We start from the raw sequence: 11,450 nt of genomic DNA on the forward strand, positions 1-11,450 counted from the left end.
TTATGGTACCTGTCAATCTGGGACATTGTCCTTCTGGGAAAACCTAAAATGTGACTGACTTTTGTTATTGTCTCATTGCGAAATCCATGGAACACTTTATATAAAGGTATGTGAAAGATGCACAAGGGGCATGGGCCTAGTTTCAAAACAAATGCTTCAAGACTCTTGTCTGCAGGTTATTCTTCACATGCCTCCCAGACCCCAAGGATCCCTTTGGTCTTCGCCCACCTCCCATTTGTTTGTAGCTTATTCCCTGCCCTGTGTCATGGAAACTGTCCTTCTGGCTCGGCGGGGCAGGGTAGGGGACCCCTAAGAGCACATAGCTGCTCCAATACTGCACAGTACAATTGCTGGAGTAGGGTGTGAAGTTCTCACCAGGAGCTGAGCATGCTGCCGCCATGCTTGCTACCTTTAATCCATTCCAGAGGCTGAGGAATGAGCTGAGGGGACCTAAGTCCTTTTTCCTCTATATACAAGGACCTATCCTACTAGAGAAGGAACGAGTATTACATAGTGACTTAACAGGTTATTGACCCATGGATGCGCACAGACTATGGTTCCGAGCTGATGTAATAACCTCAGTGCCTCAGGGTATACAAACTAGCTGGCTAGAGTAGATTTGTCACTAATGCAGCAGAGAAGCACCCTCTTGCAGAAGGTGTTGATACTATTGTGCACTATACCGCTGAAAAGATGCACAGTGTTTATTTTACTTTTCACATTCAGCAAAGATCACTCTGGTGCCACAAACCAGATCTAATTCATTGCTTCCAGAAACCCCTGTGCATTGCCTATTACCCAGCTCTCACCCATCTGACACAGTTTGAATCCTTCATGCACCTCCAGGCTGTAACCCAGATGCTGTCTTCTGGCTTGGCTCTGCTTTGAGAGCAGGGCTTTGATGTGCATTGAGAATCTGTGTTCCGGACAATCACAGAACATAGCCAGATCTGCACATACAGTAGCATGTGGAGCTTCTTTTTTTTTATGTGCCACTGGGTGAAGGATGATGATATTACATGCATTTCTAAAGTGCCCATCTAAATGGTATCTGGGCAGTCCATTACAGACTTGTATATGATGCAACAAAAGAGACTTTATAACAGAATCTTTCATATACAAACATATATAAAGCAAAAGCATGAACCAGAAAACAATAAAAGAACCAGAAGTACAGAAATGGATAGCCCAGGCAATATTCACCAGTCATATTGTCATCTCTATAGTGCTGCCTCTCCTCTTTGATTCCTGATGCAAAACTGTATTCAAAGAAGCTAAAAAAACCAACCCATTAAATACTTCCCTGTTAGCAATAATTGTAGTTGCCATAGGGATGTTATGTCATTATTATTATTGATTATTGTATCACTGTAGTTGTCCAGGGAGCACTAGTCATGGACCAGGACCCCATTGTGCTAAGCACATACATAGAACAAAAAGACAGTCCCTAAGTAAAGAAAGGGAATATGCCCTCCCTTTCCCCTACCTCACCCCATGCCAGACGCGAAGGGAAGTAAGGCTATGAAGAGGTGCTCCACACTATGACAATGTCAGGTGACTCCTGACCCAAGCTTGTTTGACCAGTAAATAATATGTAATTGTTTTAACAAATATGAAATATAGTAAGTAATGTTCATGATTAAAATAAATGGCTTTGGCTAAAGCCCTCCCTTGTTGGGAGTTAGCAGGCAGGTAGAGTGGGGTTAGGGGTCCTTCCAGAGAGGGTCTGTACTTCCCTTTTGTTCTGTGCACTAGTGTAACACAAATAAATAATACCCAACACCTCTGCTCCCAGCTGATCCACTTTCCTTGGAAGAATTGGTTAAGTAAGCTACTGTCAGTTTCAAACTGCATTTTGCACGAAGGACATTCAGTTTCCTGTGAGCTATACAAATGTTATCTGGGTGTTCTTGGGGGATTGCCTCGCAGTAATCACATCCTAGCGCTGTGTCTTCACCCCTCTCAGATCCCAAAGAACCACTTTCTGTTGTGGATCTTTAATTTGGCTAAGAACATAGGAACATAAGAAAGGCCACACAGGGTCAGACCAATGGTTCATCTAGCCCAGTATCCTGTCTTCCAACAGTGGCCAATGCCAGATGCTTCAAAGGGAATGAACAGAAAAGGGCAATCATCGAATGATCCATCCCCTGTTGTTCAGTCCCAGTATCTGGCAGGCAAAGGCGTAAGGACACCCAGAGCATGGGGTTGCATCCCTGAACATCTTGGCTAACAGCCACTGATGGACATATCCTCCATGAACTTATCTAATCCTTTCTTGAATCCAGTTATAGTTTTGGCCTTCACAATATCATCTGACAACAAGTTCTACAGATTGGCTGTGCACTGTATGAAGAAGTATTTCCTTTTATTTGTTTTAAACCTGCTGCCTACTAATTTCATGGGGTGACCCTTGGTTTTTGTGTTATGTGAAGGGGTAAAAAACACTTCCATATTCACTTTCTCCACACCCTTCATGATTTTATGGCCGTCTATCATATCCCTCCTTAGTTATCTCTTTTCCAGGCTAAATAGTCCCAGTCTTTTTAACCGCTCCTAATATGGAAGCTTTTCCATACCCCTAATAATTTTTGTTGCCCTTCTCTTTTCCAATTTTAATATATCTTTTTTGAGAAAGCTGGATTGACTCCTCCCTAACATATCCTGTTCGTCTATAATTCTCTTCTTTACCACAGTTTCAACCAATGTGCCTGGTATTGAAGTTAGGCTTACCAGCCTATAAGTGCCAGGATAGCCTCTGGAGCCTTTTTTAAAATTAGGCGTTATGTTATCTACCCTCTAGTCATCAGGTACAGAATCTGATTTAAGCGATTGATTACATACCAGTTAGTAGTTCTGCAGTTTCATTTCTGAGTTCCTTCAGAACTCTTGGGTGAGTCCCATCTGCTCCTGATGATTTATTACTGTTTAATTTATCAGTTTGTTCCAAAACCTCCTTTAATGACACCTCTGTCTGGGATAGGGACAGTTCCTCAGATTTGTCACCTAAAAAGAATGGCTCAGGTGTGGGAATCTCCCTCACATCCTCCGCAGTGAAGACTAATGCAAGGAATTCATTTAGTTTCTCCACAGTAGCTTTGTCTTCCCTGAGTGCTCCTTTAGCACCTCAATTGTCCAGTGACCCCACTGACTGGTTGGCAGGCTTCCTGCTTGTGATGTACTTAAGCTTTTTTCTGGGGGGTTTTTGCTATTATTTTTTGTGTCTTTGGTAGTTGCTCTTCAAATTCTTTTTTGTCCTGCCTAATTATACTTTAACACTTGACTTGTCAGTGTTTATGCTCCTTTCTATTTTCCTCAGTAGGATTTGTCTTCCAGTTTTTAAAGAATGCCTTATTTTGTCTCCAACCACGTTTTTTACTCTGCTGTTCAGCTATGGTGGCGGTTTTTTGATCAATTTCATATTTTTTTTAAATTTGGGGTATATATTTAGTTTGAGTCTTTGTTATGGTGTTTTTAAATAGCCTCCATGCAGGCTGCAGGCATTTCACTTTTGCAACTGTTCCTTTTAATTTCTGTTTAACTAGTTTCCTCAGTTTTGTATAGTTCCCCTTTTTGAAGTTAAATGCTACTGTTGTGGGTTTCTTTGACATTTTTCCGCTACCAGGATGTTGAATTTAATCACATTAGGGTCAGTATTACTGAGTGGTTTAGCTAAATTCACTTCATGGACCAGATCCTGTGCGCCACTTAGGACAAAATCAGGCGTTGCCTCTCCCCTGGTGGGTTCCAGGACAAGCTTCTCCAAGAAGTAGTCATTAATGGTGTCTAGAAATTTTCTCTCTGCATCCGGTCCTAAGGTGTTACGCATCCAGTCAATATGGAAATAGTTGAAATGTCCCATTACTGCTGAGTTTTCTGCCTTTGTAGCCTCTCTAATGTTGCTGAGTCTTGCTTTGGGCTGGGCAAGAAATGTGGCTGTTACTGTGTTATTCCATATCCCACAGTGCGTTAACTGCTCTTACAAATGTTTTTACAAGATTTTTAAAAAGATTTAAAAAGATTTCGTTTAGAAATAGGGTAAAGGAATGTACATATAGCTGCTTCATGTGCATAGTAAGTGTATAGGACTACATTCAGCCCCTGCATAATCAGGTGCATCTTCCATTACATTTGATGGGAATGTGTTTACTCCAGGACTGAATATGGTCCATTTGATTTTGCAGATTTCACAGACAGGGATGCTTCAGTAAGAGCATCACCCAGTTTTGATTGATGCTCTCCCACCAGCAGCTGCACCAGGAAAAGTGCAACAGGTGAGAAAGATTGTGCTGTGTGGTGTTCTGCACAGGGGGTGTAGTGTGGTTCAGTGAATAGGGCGCTGGCTAGGAACTCGAGACCTGGGTCCTCTCTTCTCTTCTCTGTCATAACTTGGTGGGTGTCGTTGGGTCACTGGATCTCTCTTTCCCCTCTGTCTCTTTTGTCTGTTTAGATCATCAGCTTTCTGAGGCAAGACATGTCTTTCACTCTGTGTTTGTACAGCATCTAGCACACCAGTGTCCCAGTCTTGGTTGGAGACTTTATGTGCTACTGCAATACAAATAATAATTATGATTACAGTCTGGGGAAGGGCAATGAGGCAAGCGAGTTACCTGCATAGATGGAATCCTCTCTTAAAATGCCTTAAAAATATTATAAAAAAAATGAAAATCACGGAAATAAGCGATGCCTCCTGCATCACATCCATGTTTCCATGTTCTGGCACGGAGCTTGCACTGCTACAAGCCCCAGTCTCCTCACCGCAGTCAGGCAGCAGTGGTATTTCAGGGCCTAGCACAGAAGGTCATTAGTAAGGGTCGGAAGGGTACTTTAAAGCATTGATAACAAAAGCCTGACATCCATGTGTCTGGTACATGTGCCTGTGATTGGAAACCACTGACCTAACTCATTCCTTTGTTGGGGCAGGACCATTCCCTACAGTATACCTCCAGTGCTTTGCTCTGCCCTATTTTAAATTAGTCAAGTGATGAGGCTTTCATAGGAACACTGGAATTGCCAGACTGGATCAGACCCAAGGTGCATTTAGTCCACTGTCCTTTCTCTGCAGGGTCCCGCACCAGATGTTACACAGGAAGATGTCAGATGTGGGCAGCAGATGTGGGATAATCTGCCCCTCCATCCCCAGGTGAGGTGTCATCCAGATCTCTTGTACGTAGAGATTGCCTTATGCCCTGAAGCCTGAGGTTTAATTTTCCTTCCCAAATGTTTATCATTATTATAATTCTGGATATTCTTGTTATCCATATAAATGTCTGATCCTTTTCACAGCTTTCCTCTGGAGATTATTTCACAGCCTAATGTACTTTACCATTAGGCAGCTTTTTCTTTTATCGAGTCTAAATTTTCTTCTACCAGTGCCGCCTCCTGACCAATAATGTAAGCCATTTTTACTGTTAAAGCTGTGGTTAGTCTGTGGAATAAGCCCCATCTACTTACACACGAGCCCCTGTCAGTAATAGATGCCTTTAATCCATTTTTCTGCCTATTCCCAGCCTGTAGTTTTTCTTTAAGTCTTTTTTGTCTTACACCACAGGAGACTTTGGCCCATCTGCTTTATTGGACTCGTAGACTTTAATGCCAGAAGGGACCATCATGATCATCTAGTCTGAACTCCTGTCTATTGCAGGCTACAGAACCTCACCTACCCACTCCTGTAATAGACCCCCTAAGCTCTGGCTGAGTTACTGAAGTCCTCAGATCATGATTTAAAGATTTCAAGTTGCAGAGAATTCACCATTTACACTAGTTTAAACCAGCAAGTGACCCATGCCCCTTGCTGCTGAGGAAGGTGAAAAATGCCCAGGGTCTCTGTCAATCTGACCTGGGGGAAAATTCCTTCCCAACCCCAAATATGGTGATCAGTTGGATCCTGCACATGTGGGCAAGACCCTCAAGCTAAACACCCAGGAAAGAATTCTCAGTAGTTACTCAGAACCCTCCCCACGTAGTGCCCCATTTCTGGCCATTGAGGATGTTGCTATAAGCAGTCACAGATGAGCCACATGTCACTGTAGGCAGCCCAATTATACCATCCCTTCCATACATTTATCAAGCTCAGTCTTGCAGCCAGTTAGGATTTCCCCGCCACTGCTCCTCTTGGAAGGCTGCTCCACAACTTCATTCCTCTGATGATTAGAAACCTTCATCTAATTTCAAGCCTAAACTTGTTCATGGCCAGTTTATATCCATTTATTCTTATGTCAGCATTGGCACTTAAATTAAATAACTCCTCTCCCTCCCTGGTGTTTATTCCTCTGATGTTTTTATAGAGAGCAATCATATCTCCCCATAGTCTCCATTTTGTTAGGCTAAACAAGCCAAGCTCCTTGTGTCTTCTCGTGTACGTTAGGTTCTCCATTCCTTTGTTCATCCGAGTAGCCCTTCTCAGCATCTGTTCCAGTTTGAATTCATCTCTCTTACACATGGGAGACCAGAATTGCACAAGTATTCCAGATGAGGTCTCACCAGTGCCTTATATAATGGTAATAACACTTCCCCTGTCTCTACTGGAAATACCTCGCCTGATGCATCCTAGGACTGCATTAGTCTTTTTCATGGCCGCATCACATTGGAAGCTCATAGTCATCTTGTGATCAACCAATACACCCAGGTCTTTCTCCTCCTCTGTCTCTTCCAGCTATTTTGCAGTTTCACACCTACTCCTAATGGTCTCTTTCCTCAAGTCCTTGCCTAGCACGAGGCACAAGATTGTTGTACTCCAGCACAATGGTGAGAGGAGGATCCATGTGAGGTTCAAGTGAGGTTAACCACACTGACTGAGGGTATGTCTTCACTGACGGTGGCAAATTTGCCCATCAGATCGATTCTTCAGGATCAATTGAGTGGAAGTGGAGACCTGCTCAATTGATCCAGAAGTCAATTTAATAAATCCACCCCGGAAAAAGAGTAATGCTGCGCTGACAGGAGCACATGTCCCGTTGGCGCAGCGAAGTGAAAACGCCATAGTAAGTAAAAGTTAGGAAGTCGACAGGAGCTACTCTATGTAGCTTGCATGTCTCCCGTCAACTGCCGCCGAATTTCCCGGTTAGTGTAGACCAGGCCTGAGAGTATGTTTCAAGCCTCCTTTTATTCCCCTTTCCCCTACATTCAAGTGCACTTAGTAAAAAAAAAAGGTGCAGGGCTGGGGTGTGGGTGGAGAATGGATGTGTCTGAGAAGAAATGGGTTTGAGCAGGATCCTCATCATATTATCAAGACCATTAGCTCCATGGACCCATTTTTGGAATCCTGCTATGAGGGAAAAGTTACTTGGTGCAGGACAGCAGGATCAAGTTGCCCTGCTTTCCCTGTGCTGCAAATCACATTCTGTCTGGCTCTCATACACGAAATACTGTGCTGCTGCTAATCTAACAAGCCAAGATATGCCCAGGTGAACAGCTATGCACAGTGGCAGGGCATAGTCTTGGAATGTAGCCCTGGGACTGAAGCACTGGCAGGGAGCTGCAATGGGAAGGCTCCATTCCCTGGATAATTACACTTTCAGGAAGATTTGATCTTCTTTTTTAATTATCTCTCGTTTTTCGCTCTTGGCTGGTTCCTTTAGTTAGGGGTTGCCAAATTTAGTGGTTTTTAAAATTTCCCTCCTGTGGAGCTGGGGGTAGGGCTTGTTAAAGTTGATGCATAAAACATTTTAACCTTGCAGTTAGGAATGGGGCTGAGCTGTAAGATTCTGATCTGCATCCTAAACTGAGGGTGGTTCGGATCCATCTCTACTCTCTATTTCACCCCCATATTCCAGGCCTTTGGTCAACAGGTGAAGTGAGAGAGGGAGTCCTTAATGGTGGTGCCATCCGTTCTGTATGCTGCAGTGATAGCTACGGAGATGTAGGAAGCAGTGGTGGTAGACAAGCTTTCCATGGACTTGAGCATTAGTAAATTGCTGGGCTGAGTGGAAGAACTGTATGTGGAGTATCCAGTTATTTTGCTTTTTGAGTCTTCATTTCCTTTGATAACTGGTGAAAATAGCGATGGACGTTGGCTCAGAAATGCACTGTAACAGGCCAGCAGGGTTTGCTAGACACACCCCTCTGCATCTGCTGGTGTTGGTTCTGCTGAAAAAGGGCTACGGGGATTCTGGTGATTCATCGAGAGATTTGCTGACTAATTAACACATCTGAATATAAGGAAACGGATCTTCAGAAAGAGGATCCTGGGCATGGGCTGAGCAGTGGGACTTGGAGCAGGGAAGCCTGGAAAGAAGGTTGAAACTAAACCATGTTAATGTATAATTGGTTCCTTGGTTAATAAAGCTAATCCCCAGGAAAAGGGGTGAGTTTTCACTGTGTTTGAGCACAGGCTGGAAAGTGTCTGCTCACACACACATGTTGTCTGCTTACAAGGGTCATTTCTTAAGGCATGAAGTGAGACTGTAGGAGCTAGCATGGAACACACTTTACCTGCTTATTGCAGGGCATCTCTGTCATAGACACGAGCCATGGTTGCACGTTTTCAGACATGGATTGGAGGATCTGTCACCTACCTCTCTGGCCTACTTGGAGGTCTGCTTTGAACGCTATCTGTGCATTTGTATGTATCTAGCCAGAAATAATACGCATACAGAAAGAATGCCCTGTGCTGGCCCAGGAGCAATGATACTTAGCAAACTACATAAGCATCCCAGGGAGAGGTTTTAAAGCAGCACTTTTTATGATATAATTAAGTGCTGTCTGCATTTTCATTCACACCCCTATTTTCAGAGATGTCTTACTCAACTGTAAAAATAAATTAATCTGCATTGAAACTTGGCACATAGGCTCTCAGAGCAGGAACATGTTTTCCTTGGCAAAATGTTCTGAAGGTGCAGGAGTGGGGAATAATTAAAGTAACATAGGGTGTCAGTAAAACCACTCATCAGCAAAACCACCCATGACCATCTTTGTATATTAAATGGCCAAATACTTACCCCAGATGACCAACTCCAGGGGGTTGCATACATGTAGAAGAATTTGACTTCAGAGTATTTAAAATCATATTCACGTAAGTTCTTAAAAGCTTTTCCTTTTTCTTTTTAATGCTCTCCATTGTTTGCAAAACTCTCAAACTAAGCTACCCATGCTGGGAATGACACTGCCCAGCTGCAGTGTAGATACATCCAAAAAATGAGGTTCGCTTGTCAGTACAGAATAGCACTCTGGAGCAGGACTGCAACTCAGAGCTCCCTCACCTCTGAAAGCAGGAGCTGATGACCAGGGAAATGCCTTGAGAGCATTGGCTGCCCAGGCTCTCTCAGAAAGGAGAAGGACTGGAACTTTTTTCTTTTTTTCTGTTTGGCATCTCTCAGGCCTAGGACTCTGCTTTTTGTGGGCTGCGGAAGCAGGATGACCTTTTGTTTGGATTACTTTAGGCCGCCCTGCAAGGCAGCAGACCCCCTGAACAGCACCACTAGAGGTCTATGCCCCAGACTCTAAGACAGAAGAGGAGCCTATCCTCTCCCCAAGGGAGTGCCAGAGGTGTATAGCCTACAGTAAGACCAAATTCAAAACTGGTGTAAACAGGTGCGCTTCAAAAGACTTCTAGTTGCATTGTACCTACTTACACCCAGATTTTCGACTATGGAGGATTTTCTCTTCCAGGTACTAGCAATATGAAGGTGGATCAGATGCTTTCGTAAACTATCTGAGAATGTTCCTTCCACCCCTGGCAACTGGAGACCTGTGGTTTGGTTGCCTGTTTCTCCTGTGTATGCAACAGGACTTGGATTCCCATACCCTACATTGTGAGGTTCAGACTGGAATTTTCTAAAACTTGGAACTCTCCAGATAGCTGCAAAATAACACATGGTGCTTGTGTGTGTTTGGCAGGATGGGGCGGCTGGTTAAGAGCTCGCCCCATCTTCTCAGAGTTGTTTTTTGAAATGAGCAAATGAAGTGTCCCTGTTTGATGGGTCCACTTGGATATGACCAGAGATTTTTAGATTGAATGGCTTTAAAATATCAGACTTTTATTTAAAATCCAGATCAAATTATTTTTTAAAAAACTGTTTCAAGGTAGAAGAAAGTGACTCTTTAGAGTCTCTGTTTATTATTATTTATTTGTATTGCAGTAGTACCCAGAGGCCCCATGTGCTAGGTGCTGTACATACAAGAGAGAGAGCCCCTGACCCTAGGCGTTTATAGCCTCCAGCTCTCCCTCTGCATCCACTCACTGTCAGGTGGTTCAAGCGTGCCACGTTGTTCTCCTCTTCTCCCACCCACCCTTCCTACCCTAGAGCTCTTTTGTCAAGAGCTTAGAAACTGGCAGGCTTGATTCTCTCGCAGCCTCACAAAGAGGAAAGGTTGGCTGTTGGGACACAGCCAAACAAGGGTCATGAAGGGATGGTACAGAAAGCCACCTATCCTCGCCCTATGCGCATTTATGGTAGTGCCGAACCTCCTCCAGAGTGCTCTGCTTGGCAAGCCATCTGGGTTTCCCAAGATTGTTATTGCTCCTTCAATAACTGGGGTTTCCTGGTCACCAATTCCCCCCCCCCCCCCCACACACACACACATGAGATTATGTAAAAGGAAGCCTTTTTCAGTGGTTTTATGTTGTATGTTTTTTTAAAAAAATGTATTTTCTGCGTGGGGGAAGGTGTACAGTAATAGGGAAATCTGACCTCATACATGCTCACTGTCAATCATCAAAGTATGAAAAACAAAGCCAGCAATACTACCAACATATAAAAACATGAAAATAAGTGGATGTTGACTAAATATACTGGGTTGTGTTGTCCCTTAGGCAGGATGTTCCTATCTAGGGGAGAGGAAACTCCACCGGTTTCCTTCAGAGTATCCCCTGAGGCCTTTTCCCATATCTTCTCCCTCCCCTTCCAACTCTCTGAACAAGCTGGGATTTCTCCCAAAAAACATACCCAGCCCTGGCATCTATGGAGACCAGGGCCATCCATGCCATAGTCAGGCTTAACCTGCCTGCTAAAGTCCTGTGGGTTGAGAGGTGAGGGAAGATGCTGTGGACAGGAGCAGGCCCCCTAGACCCGTGTGTCCCCTTCCCAGCTGCATCTTCCTCACCCCCCACAACCCCATGGACTGGTCTCCAGAAGGTTGGCCAAATGGTGGGAAATGGTGCAGAGGAGGTAGTCTCCCCTTCTGTGCTCATTGCTGGGCAGAATCCACTTACTTTTTGTCCCCTCCTTCTGCAAGGGAAGACGGGGCCTATTTGCTATGCTGTGGGGGCAGAGGGAGGGAGCTGGGGATGAAAGTTAGCTTCATTTTGAAATCCACAGGTCAGCACAGATGATCAAAGATTCCACAGACAGATGATAGTGTGGGGTGTGGATACTGGCAAAGGGGAGGAAGCTCAAGTGTTGTTTCTACAGTAGATGTGTAGATATTAAGAAAAATATGTCACTGGGAGGGTGGTGAAGCACTGGAATGGGTTACCAGGGAGGTGGTGGAATCTTCACCCTTAGAGGCTT

At 44.1% G+C, this 11,450-nt stretch overlaps 1 long non-coding RNA gene across 1 annotated transcript in view; it reads left to right on the forward strand.

The window, feature by feature from the left end:
- The window catches only part of LOC137166384 (uncharacterized), a 38,874-nt gene that overhangs the window by 8,826 nt on the left and 18,598 nt on the right, over nucleotides 1-11,450 (forward strand). Inside the window, exons 2-3 of the long non-coding RNA XR_010923680.1 lie at nucleotides 4,185-4,274; nucleotides 5,066-5,143. This is a non-coding gene — a long non-coding RNA (uncharacterized lncRNA). The remainder of the gene's footprint in view (nucleotides 1-4,184; nucleotides 4,275-5,065; nucleotides 5,144-11,450) is intronic.

The sequence above is a fragment of the Emydura macquarii genome, unplaced genomic scaffold, assembly GCF_026122565.2.
Source record: "Emydura macquarii macquarii isolate MOO-44397 ecotype Brisbane River unplaced genomic scaffold, CSIRO-AGI_Emac_v2 contig_2846, whole genome shotgun sequence".
NCBI lineage: Eukaryota > Metazoa > Chordata > Testudines > Chelidae > Emydura > Emydura macquarii.